Source organism: Hypanus sabinus, unplaced genomic scaffold, assembly GCF_030144855.1.
Source record: "Hypanus sabinus isolate sHypSab1 unplaced genomic scaffold, sHypSab1.hap1 scaffold_1084, whole genome shotgun sequence".
Taxonomy (NCBI): Eukaryota; Metazoa; Chordata; class Chondrichthyes; order Myliobatiformes; family Dasyatidae; genus Hypanus; species Hypanus sabinus.
In genome coordinates, this window is record NW_026779141.1 from 98173 (window position 1) to 122500 (window position 24328).

At 55.6% G+C, this 24328-nt stretch overlaps 1 protein-coding gene across 1 annotated transcript in view; it reads right to left on the reverse strand.

Moving 5' to 3' along the window:
* LOC132386268 (uncharacterized) overlaps positions 1-23108 on the reverse strand; it is a 78928-nt gene extending 55820 nt beyond the window's left edge. Inside the window, exon 1 of the mRNA XM_059958545.1 lies at positions 22773-23108. The gene's annotated coding sequence lies outside the window, so the exon portion shown is untranslated. The remainder of the gene's footprint in view (positions 1-22772) is intronic.
* Positions 23109-24328: the final 1220 nt, after the last annotated feature.

The following is a 24328-nucleotide window of genomic DNA, read 5'->3' on the forward strand; positions in this document are numbered from 1 at the left end:
GAGGTGGTAAATGGTTGTGGAGAGAGGGAGGGAGGGGGTGGGAGAGGGTTGTGGGGATAGGGGTGGGGGAGAGGGGAATGGGAGATGGGGATGGTAGGGTGGGGGGAGATGAGGAAGGGGTGTGGGATGGGGAGGGGAGTGGGTGGATGGGAGAGTGGCAGTGGCGAGAGGGGAGAGGGTTATGGGAGAGGAGGATTGGAGAGGGTGGGTGCGGAGAGGAGGAGGGTGACGGGGCAGGGAGGAGGGCGGTAGGAAATGGGGAGGGCGGAGCATGGAGGGCTTTAGGGAGGGAGGGGAAGGGGTAAGGGGGAGGGGAGTGGTTGATGGGGAGGGGGAGGGGAGGTAATGGGAGGAGCGAGAATGCAGAGTCCAAGGGCATTGAATGCTGGGGACAATGGGAAAATGAGTGGATGGGAGAAAGTGATTGGAGAGGGGCAAAGGGGAGGTGGAAGTGAAGACAGACGCAGGAGGAAGACAGAGAGGGAGAGATCAGGTCTCTCGCTGAACCCCTCCCCTTCTCTCTCTCCCCCTCCCACCTCCCTGCCGCTCTCTCCTCTGCCCCTACTTCCACCCCACCCCGCCCCGCCCCTCCCCCCCAGCCGTCTGCGGCTGACAGTAAACAGCCGAGACCCAGAGGCACCGCGGGGTTTCGATCGGCAGCCTCCACCTGCCCCTTCCAGGTGTCGCAGCTGCTACCGAGACTGTCTCAGCCCGCCCCCTCCCCCACCGAGTACCCGGTTCGATCCTGGACTGAGGGGGTGTGTCTACTATCGTGTGTCCGAGAGTGTGGGAGAGGGAGAGAAAATGAGAGTGTGGGAGAGGGAGAGAAAATGAGAGTGTGGGCATGACAGAGACAGGCACAAAGGGAGAGGGGGAGACAGACAGATAGAGACAGAGACAGACAGACAGACCGATAGAGACAGAGACAGACAGATAGACAGACAGGCACAAAGGGAGAGGGGGAGACAGACAGACAGAAAGGGAGAGGGGGAGACAGAGAGAGACGGACAGACACAAAGGGAGAGGGGGAGAGACAGACAGAAAGGGAGAGGGGGAGACAGACAGAAAGGGAGAGGGGGAGACAGACAGACAGAAAGGGAGAGGGGGAGACAGAGAGAGACGGACAGACACAAAGGGAGAGGGGGAGACAGACAGACAGAAAGGGAGAGGGGGAGACAGACAGACAGAAAGGGGGAGGGGGAGACAGAGAGAGACGGACAGACACAAAGGGAGAGGGGGAGACAGACAGACAGACAGACACAAAGTGAGAGGGGGAGACAGAGTCAGACAGACAGGCACAAAGGGAGAGGGGGAGACAGAGAGAGACGGACAGACACAAAGGGAGAGGGGGAGACAGAGAGAGACAGACAGAGACAGAGAGGGACAGACAGACACAAAGGGAGGGGGGAGACAGACAGACACAAAGGGAGAGGGGGAGACAGACAGACAGGCAGGCACAAAGGGAGAGGGGGAGACAGAGAGACAGACAGAGACAGAGAGGGACAGACAGACACAAAGGGAGGGGGGGAGACAGACAGACACAAAGGGAGGGGGGAGACAGAGACAGACAGACACAAAGGGAGGGGGGAGAAAGAGACACACAGACAGACACAAAGGGAGAGGGAGAGACAGAGAGAGACAGAGACAGACAGACACAAAGGGAGAAGGGGGAGACAGAGAGAGACAGACACAAAGGGAGAGGGAGAGACAGAGAGAGACAGAGACAGACAGACACAAAGGGAGATGGAGAGACAGAGACAGACAGACAGACAGACACGAAGGGAGAGGGGGAGACAGAGAGACACAAAGGGAGAAGGGGGAGACAGACAGACACAAAGGGAGGGGGGAGAAAGAGACACACAGACAGACACAAAGGGAGAGGGAGAGACAGAGACGGTCAGACACAAAGGGAGGGGGGAGACAGACAGACACAAAGGGAGGGGGAGACCGAAACAGACAAACAGACACGAAGGGAGAGGGAGAGAGACAGAGACACAAAGACACAAAGGGAGAGGGAGAGACAGAAACAGACAGACACAAAGGGAGGGGGAGACAGAGACAGACAGACACAAAGGGAGGGGGAGGCAGAGACAGACAAACAGACACGAAGGGAGAGGGAGAGAGACAGACACACAGACACAAAGGGAGAGGGAGAGACAGAGAGAGACGGACAGACACAAAGGGAGGGGGGAGACAGAGACAGACAGACAGACACAAAGGGAGAGGGAGAGACAGAGACAGACAGACACAAAGGGAGAAGGGGGAGACAGACAGACACAAAGGGAGAGGGAGAGACAGAGAGAGACAGAGACAGACAGACACAAAGGGAGAAGGGGGAGACAGACAGACACAAAGGGAGAGGGAGAGACAGAGAGAGAGACGGACAGACACAAAGGGAGGGGGGAGACAGACAGACACAAAGGGAGGGGGAGACCGAAACAGACAAACAGACACGAAGGGAGAGGGAGAGAGACAGAGACACAAAGGGAGAGGGAGAGACAGAAACAGACAGACAGACACAAAGGGAGAGGGGGAGACAGAGAGACACAAAGGGAGAAGGGGGAGACAGACAGACACAAAGGGAGGGGGGAGACAGAGACAGACAAACAGACACGAAGGGAGAGGGAGAGAGACAGAGACACACAGACACAAAGGGAGAGGGAGAGACAGACAGACACAAAGGGAGGGGGGAGAAAGAGACACACAGACAGACACAAAGGGAGAGGGAGAGACAGAGAGAGACAGAGACAGACAGAGACACAAAGGGAGAGGGGAGACAGAGAGAGACAGAGACAGACAGACACAAAGGGAGAAGGGGGAGACAGACAGACACAAAGGGAGGGGGGAGACAGAGACAGACAAACAGACACGAAGGGAGAGAGAGAGAGACAGAGACACACAGACACAAAGGGAGATGGGGAGACAGAGACGGACAGACACAAAGGGAGATGGGGAGAGACAGACACAAAGGGAGAAGGGGGAGACAGACAGACACAAAGGGAGGGGGGAGACAGAGAGAGACAGAAACAGACAGACACAAAGGGAGAAGGGGGAGACAGACAGACACAAAGGGAGGGGGGAGACAGAGAGAGACAGAAACAGACAGACAGACACAAAGAGAGAAGGGGGAGTCAGACAGACACAAAGGGAGGGGGGAGACAGAGACAGACAGACAGACACAAAGGGAGGGGGGAGACAGAGAGAGACAGAAACAGACAGACAGACACAAAGGGAGAAGGGGGAGACAGACAGACACAAAGGGAGGGGGAGACAGAAACAGACAAACAGACACGAAGGGAGAGGGAGAGAGACAGAGACACACAGACACAAAGGGAGGGGGAGAGACAGAGAGAGACGGACAGACACAAAGGGAGGGGGAGACAGAGAAAGAGACAGACAGACAGACACAAAGGGAGGGGGAGAGAGAGAGAGAGAGAGAGAGAGAGAGAGAGAGAGAGAGAGCCCCCGTGGTTTTATACCCCTCTGTAAGGTCACCCCAACGCTCCAGGGAATAAGGTCCCGACCTCTCTCCGTAACTCAGTCCCTCGAGTCCCGGCAACTTCCTCGTAAATCTCCCACCGCACTCTTTCCAGCTCCGCGGCCTCTTTCCCACAGCGGGGGGCGACCGAGACCGAACACCGTACTCCCAAGCGCGGCCTCACCGACGTCTCGTACAACTGGGACGTGACCCCCCGACCCCCGTACTCAGTGTCCCGACTGACGAAGATCAGCGTGTCGAACGCCCTCTTCACCGTCCTGTCTACCTGTGACTCCACTTTCAGGGAACCGTGTCCCTGTACCCCTGGGTCTCCCTGTTCTACATCACTCCCCAGGGTCCCGGTCTACCCGAAACTCCACTTTCAGGGAACCGTGTCCCTGTACCCCTGGTCCCTCTGTTCTACAACACTCCCCAGGGGCCCCGTCTACCCGTGACTCCACTTTCAGGGAACCGTGTCCCTGTACCCCTGGTCCCTCTGTTCTACAACTCTTCCCAGGGTCCCCGTCTACCCGTGACTCCACTTTCAGGGAACCGTGTCCCTGTACCCCTGGGTCCCTCTGTTCTACATCACTCCACAGGGTCCCTGTCTACCTGTGACTCCACTTTCAGGGAACCTTGTCCCTGTACCCCTGGGTCTCTCTTTTCTACATCACTCCCCAGGGTCCCCGTCTACCTGTGACTCCACTTTCAGGGAACCTTGTCCCTGTACCCCTGGGCCCTCTGTTCTACAACACTCCCCAGGGTCCCCGTCTACCCGTGACTCCACTTTCAGGGAACCGTGTCCCTGTACCCCTGGGTCCCTCTGTTCTACAACACTCCCCAGGGTCCCTGTCTACCCGTGACTCCACTTTCAGGGAACCGTGTCCCTGTACCCCTGGGTCCCTCTGTTCTACATCACTCCACAGGGTCCCTGTCTACCTGTGACTCCACTTTCAGGGAACCTTGTCCCTGTACCCCTGGGCCCTCTGTTCTACAACACTCCCCAGGGTCCCTGTCTACCTGTGACTCCACTTTCAGGGAACCTTGTCCCTGTACCCCTGGGCCCTCTGTTCTACAACACTCCCCAGGGTCCCCGTCTACCCGTGACTCCACTTTCAGGGAACCTTGTCCCTGTACCCCTGGGTCCCTCTGTTCTACAACACTCCCCAGGGTCCCTGTCTACCTGTGACTCCACTTTCAGGGAACCGTGTCCCTGTACCCCTGGGTCCCTCTGTTCTACAACACTCCCCAGGGTCCCCGTCTACCTGTGACTCCACTTTCAGGGAACCGTGTCCCTGTATCCCTGGGTCCCTCTGTTCTACATCACTCCCCAGGGTTCCCGTCCACCCGTGACTCCACTTACAGAGAACCGTGTCCCTGTACCCCTGGGTCCCTCTGTTCCACAACACTCCCCAGGGTCCCCGTATACCCGTGACTCCACTTGCAGGGAACCGTGTCCCTGTACCCCTGGGTCCCTCTGTTCTGCAACACTCCCCAGGGTCCCCGTTTACCCGTGACTCCACTTTCAGGGAACCGTGTCCCTGTACCCCTGGGTCCCTCTGTTCTACCTCACTCCCCAGGGTCCCCGTCTACCCGTGACTCCACTTTCAGAGAACCGTGTCCCTGTACCCCTGGGTCCCTCTGTTCCACAACACTCCCCAGGGTCCCCATCTACCCGTGACTCCACTTTCAGGGAACCGTGTCCCTGTACCCCTGGGTCCCTCTGTTCTACATCACTCCCCAGGGTCCCCGTATACCCGTGACTCCACTTTCAGGGAACCGTGTCCCTGGACCCCTGGGTCCCTCTGTTCTACATCACTCCACAGGGTCCCCGTCTACCGGTGACTCCACTTTCAGTGAACCGTGTCCCTGTACCCCTGGGTCCCTCTGTTCTACATCACTCCCCAGGGTCCCCGTCTTCCCGTGACTCCACTTTCAGGGAACTGTGTCCCTGTACCCCTGGGTCCCACTGTTCTACATCACTCTGCAGGGTCCCCGTCTACCCGTGACTCCACATTCAGGGAACCGTGTCCCTGTACCCCTGGGTCTCTCTGTTCCACAACACTCCCCAGGGTCCCGGTCTACCCGAAACTCCACTTTCAGGGAACCGTGTCCCTGTACCCCTGGGTCCCTCTGTTCCACAACACTCCCCAGGGTCCCCGTCTACCCATGACTCCACTTTCAGGGAACCGTGTCCCTGTACCCCTGGGTCCCTCTGTTCTACAACACTCCCCAGGGTCCCCGTCTACCCGTGACTCCACTTTCAGGGAACCGTGTCCCTGTACCCCTGGGTCCCACTGTTCTACATCACTCTGCAGGGTCCCCGTCTACCCGTGACTCCACTTTCAGGGAACCGTGTCCCTGTACCCCTGGGCCTCTCTGTTCTACAACACTCCCCAGGGTCCCCGTCTACCCGTGACTCCACTTTCAGGGAACCGTGTCCCTGTACCCCTGGGTCCCACTGTTCTACATCACTCTGCAGGGTCCCCGTCTACCCGTGACTCCACTTTCAGGGAACCGTGTCCCTGTACCCCTGGGCCTCTCTGTTCTACAACACTCCCCAGGGTCCCCGTCTACCCGTGACTCCACTTTCAGGGAACCGTGTCCCTGTACCCCTGGGTCCCTCTGTTCTACAACACTCCCCAGGGTCCCCGTCTACCTGTGACTCCACTTTCAGGGAACCGTGTCCCTGTACCCCTGGGTCCCTCTGTTCTACATCACTCACCAGGGTCTCCGTCTACCCGTGACTCCACTTTCAGGGAACCGTGTCCCTGTACCCCTGGGTCCCTCTGTTCTACATCACTCACCAGGGTCCCCGTCTACCCGTGACTCCACTTTCAGGGAACCGTGTCCCTGTACCCCTGGGTCTCTCTGTTCCACAACACTCCCCAGGGTCCCGGTCTACCCGAAACTCCACTTTCAGGGAACCGTGTCCCTGTACCCCTGGGTCCCTCTGTTCCAAAACACTCCCCAGGGTCCCCGTCTACCCATGACTCCACTTTCAGGGAACCGTGTCCCTGTACCCCTGGGTCCCTCTGTTCTACAACACTCCCCAGGGTCCCCGTCTACCCGTGACTCCACTTTCAGGGAACCGTGTCCCTGTACCCCTGGGTCCCTCTGTTCTACATCACTCCCCAGGGTCCCCGTCTACCCGTGACTCCACTTTCAGAGAACCGTGTCCCTGTACCCCTGGGTCCCACTGTTCTACATCACTCTGCAGGGTCCCCGTCTACCCGTGACTCCACTTTCAGGGAACCGTGTCCCTGTACCCCTGGGTCCCACTGTTCTACATCACTCCCCAGTGTCCCCGTCTACCCGTGACTCCACTTTCAGGGAACCGTGTCCCTGTACCCCTGGGCCTCTCTGTTCTACAACACTCCCCAGGGTCCCCGTCTACCCGTGACTCCACTTTCAGGGAACCGTGTCCCTGTACCCCTGGGTCTCTCAGGTCTACAACACTCCCCAGGGTCCCTGTTATTCACTGTGAAAGTCCGACTGTAGTTGGACTTCCTGAAACAAGAATCATTGTGGGGGGGACAAAGTTACCCCACTCTGGCCCAAAAAACAGCGACAAGAATCGGGGAGGGAAGGGGACCTGGGTCCCCGCCTTTCCCCTCTCATCCTCGAGTCTGTCACGGAGCCTTTTAAATACCCCCCCCCCCCCGTCGTCTCTGCCCCCAACACCACCAGGCCGCGCAGTTCGGACACGCAGCGTGGAAAGAAAAAACTCGCCGCACTCATCTCCCTGTGCACTCTCCCGACCCCAAACCCTCAGCTTATACACGCACTCTGTGATTTTAGATATTTCCACTCCCGGGGGTTGGGGGGTCGGGGGGAGGGGAGTGAGATCGCGGCTGCCTGCTCTGTCTGTGCCTCTGTCGGGCCCTCGTGTCCGGTCTCTCTCCCTCTCTCTCGCCTCCGGAACCCCCAGCCCTCCGCCAGCACGGAGCAGCCGGAACCGCCCGCTGCTCCCCTCTCGGCGCTCTGGGGACGCTGCGAGACCGATAGACGCACGACTGCGCCGAAATAACGACCGAGTTTCGTCAAGTCGCTTCCCATTGTCATTTCGAGCAGAAGCTGCTGGTGCATTACACCTTCTTTTCCTGTGTTATATATATATATTTTCATAGTTCAGTCTCGTTTTTGTACTGTGTCCTGAAAAATACATTGTCTCATTTTTTTGACTCTGTACTGCACCAGCAGTTATGGTCGAGATGACAATAAGGAGTGTCTTGATTTGCCTGTGAAAACGTTTTTCAGGACCCCGGTGTCACATGAAACAGAGCAAAAACGAGACTGAAACACGTAAAAGAACAACACAGAGAAAAAAAACACCACACTGGACTGCAGACCTGTCCAGGACTGCATAAAATGCACAGAACAGTGCAGGCGTTTCAAAATAAATAATAAACAGGACAATAGGCACAATAGAGGGCAGTAGGTTGGTGCCAGTCCAGGCTTGGGGTATTCGAAAGTCGCCAAGCACCAATAACAGAAAGTCTGGGCCGAAGACTGGTTAGTTCCCTGTGCCCACAACGCTCCTGGTGTCAGCCTCGAATCTCCCCTCTTGACCACTGCCCGCCCTCTGGCCCCAAGTCATCGAGGATATAACCACACAACAATGACAGCACGGAAACAGGCCGTTCGGCCCTTCTAGTCCGTGCCGAGCGCTTACTCTCACCTAGTCCCCCCGACCCGCACTCAGCCCATAACCCTCCATTCCTTTCCGGTCCATATACCTGTCCAATTTTACTGTAAATGACAATACCGAACCTGCCTCTACCACTTCTACTGGAAGCTCATTCCACACAGCTACCACTCTCTCAGTAAAGAAATACCCCCTCGTGTTACCCCTAAACTTTTTCCCCCTAACTTTCAACTCATGTCCTCTTGTTTGAATCTCCCCTACTCTCAATGGAAAAAGCCTATCCACGTCAACTCCATCTGTCCCCCTCATAATTTTAAATACCTCTATCAAGTCCCCCCCTCAACCTTCGACGCTCCAAAGAATAAAGACCTAACTTGTTCAACCTTTCCCTGTAACTTAGGTGCTGAAACCCAGGTAACATTCCAGTAAATCTCCTCTGTACTCTCTCTATTTTGTTGACCTCTGTCCTATAATTCGGTGACCGGAACTGAACACAATACTCCAAATTCAGCCTCGACGATGCCTTGTACAATTTGAACATTACATCCCAACTCCTATACTCAATGCTCTGATTTATGAAGGCCAACATGCCAAAAGCTTTCTTTACCACCCTACCTGCAAACTGGATCTCCTCTGTACCATACAACCATATAACAATGACCGCACGGAAAGAGGCCATTCGGCCCTTCTAGTCCGTGCCGAACGCTGACTCTCACCTAGTCCCCCCGACCCGCACTCAGCCCATAACCCTCCACTCCTTTCCTGTCTGTATCCCTGTCCAATTTTTGTTTTCATTCTGGATTGCTTCTGGAGTATCAGCCGGCCTCCGCCTTACTAACACCCCTAAAATGCTGGGGGTGGAACTCAGCAGGGCAAGCAGCCTTCCGTGGAAAGGAGCCAAAGGTGGACGTCTCGGGCCGAGACACTCCCGCCAGGGTGCGAAGGCCCGTGGAGTTCCTCCAGCATTTTGCGCGCGTCTGGCTTGTATTTATGCCCTCTGGCGATACTCTCCCATCTGTCAACAGCACCCCGCCCGACTCCTGCATGCCCCTTTCAGGTCTCCCCACCCTCTGCGCCCACGTAGGTGAAAATGCTTTCAATCTTCCATCGCTCACGGGAACCCCAGCTTTGTGTGCGGTGAAAACGGCAACAACAGCGCCTCGCTCACCTCAGACGCTTGAGGAGGTTTGGTGTGGGCCCCCCCCCACAAATCCTACAGGGGCTCGATCGAGAGCATCCTGACTGTCTGCACCACTGTCCGGTCCGGGAACCGTCCCCCCCTCGATCGAGAGCATCCTGACTGTCTGCACCACTGTCCGGTCCGGGAACCGTCCCCCCCTCGATCGAGAGCATCCTGACTGTCTGCACCACTGTCCGGTCCGGGAACCGTCCCCCCCTCGATCGAGAGCATCCTGACTGTCTGCACCACTGTCCGGTCCGGGAACCGTCCCCCCCCACTCGATCGAGAGCACCCTGACTGTCTGCACCACTGTCCGGTCCGGGAACCGTCCCCCCTCGATCGAGAGCACCCTGACTGTCTGCACCACTGTCCGGTCCGGGAACCGTCCCCCCCTCGATCGAGAGCATCCTGACTGTCTGCACCACTGTCCGGTCCGGGAACCGTCCCCCCCTCGATCCAGAGCATCCTGACTGTCTGCACCACTGTCCGGTCCGGGAACCGTCCCCCCCTCGATCGAGAGCATCCTGACTGTCTGCACCACTGTCCGGTCCGGGAACCGTCCCCACCTCGGTCGAGAGCACCCTGACTGTCTGCACCACTGCCCGGTCCGGGTACCGTCCCCCCCTCGGTCGAGAGCACCCTGACTGTCTGCACCACTGTCCGGTCCGGGAACCGTCCCCCCCCCCTCGGTCGAGAGCATCCTGACTGTCTGCACCACTGCCCGGTCCGGAAACCGTCCTCCCCCCTCGATCGAGAGCACCCTGACTGTCTGCACCACTGTCGGGACCGGGGACCGGGAACCGTCCCCCCCCTCGATCGAGAGCATCCTGACTGTCTGCACCACTGTCCGGTCCGGGAACCGTCCCCCCCTCGATCCAGAGCATCCTGACTGTCTGCACCACTGTCCGGTCCGGGAACCGTCCCCCCCTCGATCGAGAGCATCCTGACTGTCTGCACCACTGTCCGGTCCGGGAACCGTCCCCACCTCGGTCGAGAGCACCCTGACTGTCTGCACCACTGCCCGGTCCGGGTACCGTCCCCCCCTCGGTCGAGAGCACCCTGACTGTCTGCACCACTGTCCGGTCCGGGAACCGTCCCCCCCTCGATCGAGAGCATCCTGACTGTCTGCACCACTGCCCGGTCCGGGAACCGTCCCCCCCTCGATCGAGAGCATCCTGACTGTCTGCACCACTGCCCGGTCCGGAAACCGTCCTCCCCCCTCGATCGAGAGCATCCTGACTGACTGCACCACTGTCGGGACCGGGAAACGTCCCCCCCTCGATCGAGAGCATCCTGACTGTCTGCACCACTGTCCGGTCCGGGAACCGTCCCCCCCCCCCCCCTCGATCGAGAGCATCCTGACTGTCTGCACCACTGCCCGGTCCGGGAACCGTCCCCACCTCGATCGAGAGCACCCTGACTGTCTGTACCACTGTCCGGTCCGGGAACCGTCCCCCCCTCGATCGAGAGCACCCTGACTGTCTGCACCACTGTCCGGTCCGGGAACCGTCCCCCCCCCCCCTCGATCGAGAGCATCCTGACTGTCTGCACCACTGTCCGGTCCGGGAACCGTCCCCACCTCGGTCGAGAGCACCCTGACTGTCTGTACCACTGCCCGGTCCGGGAACCGTCCTCCCCCCTCGATCGAGAGCATCCTGACTGACTGCACCACTGTCGGGACCGGGTACCGTCCCCCCCTCGATCGAGAGCATCCTGACTGTCTGCACCACTGTCCGGTCCGGGAACCGTCCCCCCCCCCCCTCGATCGAGAGCATCCTGACTGTCTGCACCACTGCCCGGTCCGGGAACCGTCCCCCCCCTCGATCGAGAGCATCCTGACTGTCTGCACCACTGTCCGGTCCGGGAACCGTCCCCCCCTCGATCGAGAGCATCCTGACTGTCTGTACCACTGTCCGGTCCGGGAACCGTCCCCCCCTCGATCGAGAGCATCCTGACTGTCTGCACCACTGTCCGGTCCGGGAACCGTCCCCCCCTCGATCGAGAGCATCCTGACTGTCTGCACCACTGTCCGGTCCGGGAACCGTCCCCCCCTCGATCGAGAGCATCCTGACTGTCTGCACCACTGCCCGGTCCGGGAACCGTCCCCCCCTCGATCGAGAGCATCCTGACTGTCTGCACCGCTGTCCGGTCCGGGAACCGTCCCCCCCCTCGATCGAGAGCACCCTGACTGTCTGCACCACTGTCCGGTCCGGGAACCGTCCCCCCCCCTCGATCGAGAGCATCCTGACTGTCTGCACCACTGTCCGGTCCGGGAACCGTCCCCCCCTCGATCGAGAGCATCCTGACTGTCTGCACCACTGCCCGGTCCGGGAACCGTCCCCCCCTCGGTCGAGAGCATCCTGACTGTCTGCACAACTGTCCGATCCAGGAACCGTCCCCCCCTCGATCAAGAGCCTCCTGACTGCCTGCACCACTGTCCGGTCCGGGAACCGTCCCCCCCTCGATCGAGAGCATCCTGACTGTCTGCACCACTGTCCGGTCCGGGAACCGTCCCCCCCTCGATCGAGAGCATCCTGACTGTCTGCACCACTGTCCGGTCCGGGAACCGTCCCCACCTCGGTCGAGAGCATCCTGACTGTCTGCACCACTGCCCGGTCCGGGAACCGTCCCCCCCCCCCTCGGTCGAGAGCATCCTGACTGTCTGCACCACTGCCCGGTCCGGGAACCGTCCCCCCCTCGGTCGAGAGCATCCTGACTGTCTGCACCACTGTCCGATCCGGGAACCGTCCCCCCTCGATCGAGAGCATCCTGACTGTCTGCACCACTGTCCGGTCCGGGAACAGTCCCCCCCTCGATCGAGAGCATCCTGACTGTCTGCACCACTGTCCGGTCCGGGAACAGTCCCCCCCTCGATCGAGAGCATCCTGACTGTCTGCACCACTGTCCGGTCCGGGAACCGTCCCCCCCTCGATCGAGAGCATCCTGACTGTCTGCACCACTGTCCGGTCTGGGAACCGTACCCCCCTCGATCGCGGGACCCCGGTGCGGACAGACCGGCGCATCTGTCGGTGTGAACCACCCACCGTTCAGGACGTTCACAGAGACGGGTGTGTAAAAAGGGCCCCGAAGGATCACCGGGGACCCGAGTCACCCCCGAACACAAACTCTCCCGGCTGCTGCCGTCCAGGAAACGGGTCCGCGGCGTAAAAGCCGGGAGCGACAGGCTCCGGGACAGCTTCTCCCGCCGGGCCGACAGACCGGTGAATTCACACGGATTTGAGTGTACTCTATTTTACACCGACTGTTCCATTTATTACAAATTATGATAAACTGCTACGGTTGCACGCACACTGCATGTTTAGACGGAGACGTAACGCGAAGGATTTTGCTCCTCGTGTAAGAAATAAAGTCAGTTCAGTCCTATTCATCCATTCTCACATCCCTGCAGATCACATCGCCCCGAAATAAAGTCAGTTCACTCCAATTCATCCATTCTCACATCCCTGCAGATCACATCGCCCCGAAATAAAGTCAGTTCAGTCCAATTCATCCATTCTCACATCCCTGCAGATCACATCGCCACGAAATAAAGTCAGTTCACTCCAATTCATCCATTCTCACATCCCTGCAGATCACATCGCCCCGAAATAAAGTCAGTTCAGTCCAATTCATCCATTCTCACATCCCTGCAGATCACATCGCCCCGAAATAAAGTCAGTTCACTCCAATTCATCCATTCTCACATCCCTGCAGATCACATCGCCCCGAAATAAAGTCAGTTCACTCCTATTCATCCATTCTCACATCCCTGCAGATCACATCGCCCCGAAATAAAGTCAGTTCACTCCAATTCATCCATTCTCACATCCCTGCAGATCACATCGCCCCGAAATAAAGTCAGTTCACTCCTATTCATCCATTCTCACATCCCTGCAGATCACATCGCCCTGAAATAAAGTCAGTTCAGTCCAATTCATCCATTCTCACATCCCTGCAGATCACATCGCCCTGAAATAAAGTCAGTTCAGTCCAATTCATCCATTCTCACATCCCTGCAGATCACATCGCCCTGAAATAAAGTCAGTTCAGTCCAATTCATCCATTCTCACATCCCTGCAGATCACATCGCCCCGAAATAAAGTCAGTTCAGTCCAATTCATCCATTCTCACATCCCTGCAGATCACATCGCCCCGAAATAAAGTCAGTTCACTCCAATTCATCCATTCTCACATCCCTGCAGATCACATCGCCCCGAAATAAAGTCAGTTCAGTCCAATTCATCCATTCTCACATCCCTGCAGATCACATCGCCCCGAAATAAAGTCAGTTCAGTCCAATTCATCCATTCTCACATCCCTGCAGATCACATCGCCCCGAAATAAAGTCAGTTCACTCCAATTCATCCATTCTCACATCCCTGCAGATCACATCGCCCCGAAATAAAGTCAGTTCACTCCAATTCATCCATTCTCACATCCCTGCAGATCACATCGCCCCGAAATAAAGTCAGTTCACTCCTATTCATCCATTCTCACATCCCTGCAGATCACATCGCCCCGAAATAAAGTCAGTTCACTCCAATTCATCCATTCTCACATCCCTGCAGATCACATCGCCCCGAAATAAAGTCAGTTCAGTCCAATTCATCCATTCTCACATCCCTGCAGATCACATCGCCCTGAAATAAAGTCAGTTCAGTCCAATTCATCCATTCTCACATCCCTGCAGATCACATCGCCCTGAAATAAAGTCAGTTCAGTCCAATTCATCCATTCTCACATCCCTGCAGATCACATCGCCCTGAAATAAAGTCAGTTCACTCCAATTCATCCATTCTCACATCCCTGCAGATCACATCGCCCTGAAATAAAGTCAGTTCAGTCCAATTCATCCATTCTCACATCCCTGCAGATCACATCGCCCTGAAATAAAGTCAGTTCAGTCCAATTCATCCATTCTCACATCCCTGCAGATCACATCGCCCTGAAATAAAGTCAGTTCAGTCCAATTCATCCATTCTCACATCCCTGCAGATCACATCGCCCCGAAATAAAGTCAGTTCACTCCAATTCATCCATTCTCACATCCCTGCAGATCACATCGCCCCGAAATAAAGTCAGTTCACTCCAATTCATCCATTCTCACATCCCTGCAGATCACATCGCCCCGAAATAAAGTCAGTTCACTCCAATTCATCCATTCTCACATCCCTGCAGATCACATCACCCTGAAATAAAGTCAGTTCAGTCCAATTCATCCATTCTCACATCCCTGCAGATCACATCGCCCTGAAATAAAGTCAGTTCAGTCCAATTCATCCATTCTCACATCCCTGCAGATCACATCGCCCTGAAATAAAGTCAGTTCACTCCAATTCATCCATTCTCACATCCCTGCAGATCACATCACCCTGAAATAAAGTCAGTTCAGTCCAATTCATCCATTCTCACATCCCTGCAGATCACATCGCCCTGAAATAAAGTCAGTTCACTCCAATTCATCCATTCTCACATCCCTGCAGATCACATCGCCCTGAAATAAAGTCAGTTCACTCCAATTCATCCATTCTCACATCCCTGCAGATCACATCGCCCTGAAATAAAGTCAGTTCAGTCCAATTCATCCATTCTCACATCCCTGCAGATCACATCACCCCTCTCCGTCCAGAGGCCTTCACGTCCAAAATAGAGGGCTCCATCACGACAGGAAACATCCTCTCCACATCCACTCTGTCTGTGTCCTCTGGTCCTAGACTCCCCCACTACAGGAAACATCCTCTCCACATCCACTCTATCTGTGTCCTCTGGTCCTAGACCCCCACGACAGGAAACATCCTCTCCACATCCACTCTATCTGTGTCCTCTGGTCCTAGACTCCTCCACTACAGGAAACATCCTCTCCACATCCACTCTATCGAGGCCTTTCAACCTTTGATAGGTTTCCTCCATTAAACTCCAGCGTTTACAAGCCCAGAGCCGTCAACCTCCCTCATACGTTAGCCCTTTTATTCCCAGGTCCGAACGTACTGTGTCAGATAAGGGGCACAAAACTCCTCCCAATACCCCAGGCGAGGCTTCGTCAGTGCTTTATAACGTATCAGCGTCACACCCTTCCTTTTATATTCCAGTCCTCTCGAAATGAATGCGAACATCACCGCCGACTCAACCTTCAGCTTAACCTTTGGGGAACCCAGCACGAGGGCTCCCAAGTCCCTTTCACACCTCAGAGTATTGAGTTTTCTCCCCGGTTTAGAGAACAGTTCATTGACAGCCATTCAGCCCCTCGAGCCAGCACCGCCATTCACTGTGATCATGGCTGATCAACCACAATCAGTACCCCCTTCCTGCCCTCTCCCCGTATCCCCTGACTCCACTATCTTTAAGAGCTCTATCTAACTCTTTCTTGAAAGCATGCAGAGAATTGGCCTCCACTGCCTTCTGGGGCAGAGCATTCCACAGATCCACCACTCTCCGGGTGAAAAAGTTTTTCCTCAACTCCGTTCTAAATGCCCCCCCCCCCCTTATTCTTAAACTGTGGCCTCTGCTTCTGGACTCCCCCAACATACAATCATATAACAATGACAGCACGGAAACAGGCCATCTCAGCCCTTCTAGTCCGTGCCGAACGCTTTCTCCCACCTAGTCCCACCGACCTGCACTCAGCCCATAACCCTCCACTCCTTTCCTGTCCATATACCTGTCCAATTTTACTTTAAATGACAATACCGAACCTGCCTCTACCACTTCCACTGGAAGCTCGTTCCACACAGCTACCACTCTCTGAGTAAGGAAGTTCCCCCTTATGTCACCCCTAAACTTTTGCCCCCTAACTCTCAACTCATGTCCTCTTGTTTGAATCTCCCCTGCTCTCAATGGAAAAAGCCTGTCCACGTCAACTCTATCTATCCCCCTCATAATTTTAAATACCTCGATCAAGTCCCCCCCTCAACCTTCTACGCTCCGAAGAATAAAGACCTAACTTGTTCAACCTTTCCCTGTAACTTCGGTGCTGAAACCCAGGTAACATTCTAGTAAATCTCCTCTGTACTCTCTCTATTTTGTTGACATCTTTCCTATAATTCGGTGACCAGAACTGTACACAATACTCCAAAGTTGGCCTCACCAAAGCCTTGTACAATTTTAACATTACATCCCAACTCCAGTACTCAATGCTCTGATTTATAAAGGTCAGCATACCAAAAACATACATTGGGAACGTGTTTCCTGCCTCCAGTGTGTCCAATCCCTTAATAATCTTATATGTTTCAATCAGATCCCCTCTCAACCACCTGAATTCCAGTGTATACAAGCCCAGTCGCTCCAATCTTTCAACATATGACAGTCCCGCCATTCTGGGAATCAACCTCCTGAACCTACGCTGCACTCCCTCAATAGCAAGAATGGCCTTCCTCAGATTTGCAGACTCAAAACCGCACACAATACCACAACTGCACACAGTTTATAGTTTGACTCTGTCAAAGTGCATGACCATACACTTCCCGTTTCTTCGCCCGTTCTCCTAACCTGCCCAAGACCCTCTGCGGACTCCCCGCACCCTCCGCTGACGAGGCCATCGGGCTCCGCACGAGCCCTCGGTACCCAGCCTACTGCAGCGACTGCGGACAGCAGGGGCGCCAGCGGCCGGAGTCAGGCTAATTCTGCTCTCTGTTTGCACGACTTCCGTGACAGAGCAGGCCCCCGCTGTGCTCTCCCACAGCTTTCATAAGCCAAGCGATAGAGTTTAAGAGTCGTGGGGTAATGACGCAGCTCTATAAAACTCTAGTTAGGCCACACTTGGAGTACTGTGTCCAGTTCTGCTCGCCTCACTGTACTAGATGTGGTGGGTGGGGGGGGTAGAGGGTGGATTGGCAAGTTTGCAGACGACATGAAGGTCGGTGGTGTTGTAGATAGTGTGGAAGATTGTCGAAGATTGCAGAGAGACATTGACAGGATGCCGAAGTGGGCCCAGAAGTGGCAGATGGAGTTCAACCCGGAGAAGTGTGAGGTGGTACAGTTTGGAAGGACAAACCCCAAAGGGGTACATGTCCACAGATCCCTGAAAGTTGCCTCACAGGTAGATGGTGTAGTTAAGAAAGTTTATGGGGTGTTAGCTTTCATAAGTCGAGGGATAGAGTTTAAGAGTCACAGGGTAATGATGCAGCTCTATAAAACTCTGGTTTGGCCACACTTGGAGTACTGTGTCCAGTTCTGGTTGTCTCACTACGGGAAGGATGTGGAAGCATTGGAAAGGGTACAGAGGAGATTTACCGGGACGCTGCCTGGTTTAGAGAGTATGGATCATGATCAGAGATTAAGGGAGCTGGGGCTTTACTCTTTGGAGAGAAGGAGGATGAGAGGAGACATGATAGAGGTGTACAAGATATTAAGAGGAATAGACAGAGTGGACAGCCAGCGCCTCTTCCCCAGGGCACCACTGCTCAGTACAAGAGGACGTGGCTTTAAGGTGAGGGGAGGGAAGTTCAAGGGGGATATTAGAGGAAGGTTTTTCACTCAGAGAGTGGTTGGTGCATGGAATGCGCTGCCCGAGTCAGTGGTGGAGGCAGATTCACCAGTGAAGTTTAAGAGACTGCTATGTGGAGGAATTTACGGGGGTGAGGGTGGGGGGTTATATGGGAGGCAGGGTTTGAGGGTCGGCACAACATTGTGGGCCGAAGGGCCTGTACTGTGCTGTGATGTTGCATCCCACGGAGGGCCCAATCGCAGTTGGCACTTCGACTGACTTAACTGCGGCCTACACACAATCCCTCCACCCCCTGCGCGTCCGCGTCTCTGTTCAAGGACCTTTGAAATAGAACCAGCAGAACAGAGTGATCTCGGAATAATGGTGCATAATTCCCTGAAGGTGGAATCTCATGTGGACAGGGTGGTGGAGAAAGCTTTTGATGTGCTGGCCTTTATAAATCAGAGCATTGAGTATAGGAGTTGGGATGAAATGTTAAAATTGTACAAGGCATCGGTGAGGCCGAATTTGGAGTATTGTGTTCAGTTCTGGTCACCGAATTATAGGAAAGATGTCAACAAAATAGAGAGAGTACAGAGGAGATTTACCAGAATGTTACCCGGGTTTCAGCACCTAAGTTACAGGGAAAGGTTGAACAAGTTAGGTCTTTATTCTTTGGAGGGTAGAAGGTTGAGGGGGACTTGATAGAGGTATTTAAAATTATGAGGGGGATAGATAGAGTTGACGTGAATAGACTTTTTCCATTGAGAGTAGCGGAGATTCAAACAAGAGGACAGGAGTTGAGACTTCGGGGGCAAAAGTTTAGGGGCAGCACGAGGAGGTATTTCTTTACTGAGAGAGTGGTAGCTGTGTGGAACGAGCTTCCAGTAGAAGTGGTAGAGGCAGGTTCCGTATTGTCATTTAAAGTAAAATTGGACAGGAAAGGAGTGGAGGGTTATGGGCTGAGTGCGGGTCGGTGGGACTAGGTGAGAGTAAGCGTTCGGCACGGACTAGAAAGGCCGAGATGGCCTGTTTCCGTGCTGTCATTGTTATATGGTTTATACGGTTTATAAGCGTCACTGTTTCATCTGCCCCTGGCTGCAATCTCCCCTCAAGTCTCCCCCACCCCTCCCCAGGCTCCACGTAAAACCTGTTCGCAGGACGACTGAACAGGCCACGTCAGAGGAGACTGACAGGGACGCTGCCTGAATCGGGGAGCGCGCCTTGCGAGAGTAGGTGGAGTGAACTCGGCCTTTTCTCCCCGGATCGATGGGGGGCGAGAGGGGACCTGACAGAGGTGCATGGGGTGAGGAGAGGCACCGATCGTGTGGATAGTCAGAGGCTTTTTCCTGCGGGGCTGAAACAGCTAGCGTGTGAGGGCACGGTTTCAAGGCGCTTGGGAGTAGGGTAAGTTTTTCCACTCAGAGAGTGGAAATGAGCTGCTGGTGACGGTGGTGGAGGCAGCTACAATGGAGGGCCGTGCGGTAGAGATATTCTCGGAAGCTTCTAGAGTAGGTGACGTGGCCCGCACAACATTGTAGGCTGAAGGGCCTGTAATATGCCAAGTGTTTCTACGCTCTGTTTATCTCAATGACTGGGACACTTGCTCTCTGGATTAGCGAGGGTGCAGAGGAGATTCACCAGGACGCTGCCTGGATTAGAGAGGGTGCAGAGGAGATTCACCAGGACGCTGCCTGGATTAGAGAGGGTGCAGAGGAGATTCACCAGGATGCTGCCTGGATTAGAGAGGGTGCAGAGGAGATTCACCAGGACGCTGCCAGGATTAGAGAGGGTGCAGAGGAGATTCACCAGGACGCTGCCTGGATTAGAGAGGGTGCAGAGGAGATTCACCAGGACGCTGCCTGGATTAGAGAGGGTGCAGAGGAGATTCACCGGGACGCTGCCTGTATTAGAGAGGGTGCAGAGGAGATTCACCGGGACGCTGCCTGTATTGGAGAGGGTGCAGAGGAGATTCACCGGGACGCTGCCTGGATTAGAGAGGGTGCAGAGGAGATTCACCGGGACGCTGCCTGGATTAGAGAGGGGGCAGAGGAGATTCACTGGGACGCTGCCTGGATTAGAGAGGGTTTCCTGTGAGGAGAGGTTGAGTGACCTCGGGCCTTTATCTTGGAAACGACAGAGGATAAGATAGAGGTGTACAAGATGGTCAGAGGCACAGATAGAGTGGACAGCCAGTGACTCAGTGCTAATTCGGAGGTGGGGTGGGGGCATAATCTCAAGCTGATTGGAGGATGGGGCGGGGTTTATCTTGTTTAGACAGAAAGAGTGGGGGGCGTGCGTGTAAAGCCCTAAAAGGGCCGGTGGCAGAGGCAGATAAATTTGGGACGTTTGCGTGGCTCTGCGGTCGGCTGATTGACACACGGGGGAGGGAAGGGTAGGATTGACACCGGGGGGGGGGGGGTGGTGGGAGGTTAAAGGGTTGGTAGAAACTCAGAGGGCTGAAGGGCCTGCAGTAGGTTAATATAAGAGTGCAAAGCAAGATGTACAAACCCCTCCTGTCGCACAGGAGTTACAGACACCCAAACTGAAAGAGGGCTTCTACCCCCGGTGCTATCACACCATCGAACTATCTCTGGGGGAATAACACAACCTCCCTGTCACCTTATCGTCCGCCTGAATCGCTCTCTCTCCCTCTCCCTCTCCCTCTCCCTCTCCCTCTCCCTCTCCCTCTCTCTCTCTCTCTCTCTCTCTCTCTCTCTCTCTCTCTCTCTCCCTCCCTCTCTCTCCCTCTCTCTCTCTCTCTCTCTCTCTCTGAAACACTTCATTCAGACTCCTGTTCTTGTCTAAACTTGTTCTGCCTCAACCGTTCGGAGGAATGATCTGGTCTGCAAGAGGATAAAACACCGATTTCCTGATTTCAAAATCTCTCTCTATCTCTCCGGCACAGCAAGCGGATGGGGTGAGGCGGAAATGTCTTGGGATATGCCACATCCCTCTGAACCTTTCCTATCCGTGTCCCTGTCCGAGTGTCGTTAATGTACCTGCCTCGACCACTTCCTCCGGCAGCTCCTTCCACAGACGGACCACCCATATCCCTCTAAACCTTTCCTATCCGTGTCCCTGTCCGAGTGTCGTTAATGTACCTGCCTCGACCACTTCCTCCGGCAGCTCCTTCCACAGACGGACCACCCATATCCCTCTGAACCTTTCCTATCCGTGTCCCTGTCCGAGTGTCGTTAATGTACCTGCCTCGACCACTTCCTCCAGCAGCTCCTTCCACAGACGGACCACCCGTATCCCTCTAAACCTTTCCTATCCGTGTCCCTGTCCGAGTGTCGTTAATGTACCTGCCTCGACCACTTCCTCCGGCAGCTCCTTCCACAGACGGACCACCCGTATCCCTCTAAACCTTTCCTATCCGTGTCCCTGTCCGAGTGTCGTTAATGTACCTGCCTCGACCACTTCCTCCGGCAGCTCCTTCCATAGACAGACCACCCGTATCCCTCTAAACCTTTCCTATCCGTGTCCCTGTCCGAGTGTCGTTAATGTCCCTGCCTCGACCACTTCCTCCGGCAGCTCTTTCCACAGACAGACCACCGTATCCCTCTCAACCTTTCCTATCCGTGTCCCTGTCCGAGTGTCGTTAATGTACCTGCCTCGACCACTTCCTCCGGCAGCTCCTTCCACAGACGGACCACCCGTATCCCTCTAAACCTTTCCTATCAGTGTCCCTGTCCGAGTGTCGTTAATGTACCTGCCTCGACCACTTCCTCCGGCAGCTCCTTCCACAGACAGACCACCCGTATCCCTCTAAACCTTTCCTATCCGTGTCCCTGTCCGAGTGTCGTTAATGTACCTGCCTCGACCACTTCCTCCGGCAGCTCCTTCCACAGACGGACCACCCGTATCCCTCTAAACCTTTCCTATCCGTGTCCCTGTCCGAGTGTCGTTAATATACCTGCCTCGACCACTTCCTCCGGCAGCTCCTTCCAGAGACGGACCACCCGTATCCCTCTAAACCTTTCCTATCCGTGTCCCTGTCCCAGTGTCGTTAATGTACCTGCCTCGACCACTTCCTCCGGCAGTTCCTTCCACAGATGGACCACCCGTATCCCTCTAAACCTTTCCTATCCGTGTCCCTGTCCGAGTGTCGTTAATGTACCTGCCTCGACAGCTTCCTCCGACAGCTCCTTCCACAGACGGACCACCCGTATCCCTCTAAACCTTTCCTATCCGTGTCCCTGTCCGAGTGTCGTTAATGTACCTGCCTCGACCACTTCCGCTGGCAGCTCCTTCCACAGACGGACCACCCGTATCCCTCTAAAACTTTCCTATCCGTGTCCCTGTCCGAGTGTCGTTAATGTGCCTGCCTCGACCACTTCCTCCGGCAGCTTCTTCCACAGACGGACCACCCGTATCCCTCTGAACCTTTCCTATCCGTGTCCCTGTCCGAGTGTCGTTAATGTACCTGCCTCGACCACTTCCGCCGGCAGCTCCTTCCACAGACAGACCACCCTCCGGGTGAAAACCTCACCCCTCAGGAGCCTATTAAGTCTCTCTCCTCCCTCACTATGATCCTGTGCCCTCTGGTTCTCGATTCCCTGACCCTGGGGGGAATAGTCTGTGCACATTCACCCTGTCTGTGCCCCCCGTGGTTTTACACCCCTCTGAAGGATCACTCCCTACGCTCCAGGAATAAAGTCCCAACCTGCCCGACCTCTCTCCCTCAGTCCCTCGAGTCCCGGCAACATCCTCGAAAATCTCCCTCCGCACTCTATCCAGCTCAGCGGCACCATTCCTACAGCGGGGCGACCGAGACCGAAGACCGTACTCCACGCTCGGCCTCGCGGACGTCTCGTCTTACTGCGACATGACCTCTCGACTCCCACACTCCGCGCCCCGACTGACGAAGGCCGGCGGGTCAAACGCCTCCTTCACGGTCGCCATCGACCTGCGACTCGGCTTTCGGGGGCCGAGCCCCTGCAACCCTGGGTCCCTCGGATCTACAACACTCGCCCGGGTCCTGGCGACGCATCGCCCACACCCAGATTAATCTGCATCTGCCTCCCCTTGGCCCACTCACCTTATCGATCCCGATCGAAACGAAGCCACTTCCACGGACTGAAGCGTGGGTCGCCTCAGACTCCTCGGCCCCTCTTTCGGACCCTCTCCGAGCCTCTCTCTCTGGCGTCCTGCGGACTGGGGCAGTTAGGCTCCGGGCCCCGAAAGGCGCGCGGCAGCGATCCCCTCGAGACTTCGTCTGCCACGCCCGGCAGATACAGCGGCAGATTGTTGTTCTGGTGGGGGTTAGGGTGTGGGGTGGTAGGTGGAGGGTGGAGGGTGGAGAGTGGAGGGAAGGGACTCGCAACCTCGGTCGCAGTGAAGAACAGGTTGTGCCGAAGTCTCTCGTTGGAGCCAACTACCCCGTCTGAGGTCGGCAGCTGTGTCATCCAGCGATTATACACCGGGACTTCCTCTCTCTGTCACACCGTCTCTCCTCTCGCCCTCTCACTGACTCACACAGGCACACCCTCTCTCTGCATCTCGCACCCTCGCTCACTCACACACACAGACACACACTCTCTCTCTGTCTCTCCCCCCACTCACTCACACACACACAGACACACACTCTCTCTCTGTCTCTCCCCCACTCACTCACATACACACAGACACACACTCTCTCTCTGTCTCTCCCCCACTCACTCACTCACACACACAGACACACACTCTCTCTCTGTCTCTCCCCCACTCACTCACACACACACACACACACTCTCTCTCTGTCTCTCCCCCACTCACTCACACACACACAGAAACACACTCTCTCTCTGTCTCTCCCCCACTCACTCTCACACACACAGAAACACACTCTCTCTCTGTCTCTCCCCCACTCACTCACTCACACACACAGACACACACTCTCTCTCTGTCTCTCCCCCACTCACTCACATACACACACAGACACACACTCTCTCTCTCTGTCTCTCCCTCCTCTCACTCACACACACAGACACACACTCTCTCTCTGTCTCTCCCCCACTCACTCACATACACACAGACACACACTCTCTCTCTGTCTCTCCCCCACTCACTCACACATACAGACACACACTCTCTCTCTGTCTCTCCCCCCACTCACTCACACAGACAGACACACACTCTCTCTCTGTCTCTCCCCCACTCACTCACATACACACAGACACACACTCTCTCTCTGTCTCTCCCCCCACTCACTCACACACACACAGACACACACTCTCTCTCTGTCTCTCCCCCACTCACTCACATACACACAGACACACACTCTCTCTCTGTCTCTCCCCCCACTCACTCACTCACACACACACACAATCTCTCTCTGTCTCTCCCCCCACTCACTCACACACACACAGACACACACTCTCTCTCTGTCTCTCCCCCACTCACTCACATACACACAGACACACACTCTCTCTCTGTCTCTCCCCCACTCACTCACACACACACAGACACACACACTCTCTCTGTCTCTCCCCCCACTCACTCACACACACACAGACACACACTCTCTCTCTGTCTCTCCCCCCACTCACTCTCACACACACAGACAAACACTCTCTCTCTGTCTCTCCCCCCACTCACTCACACACACACAGAAAC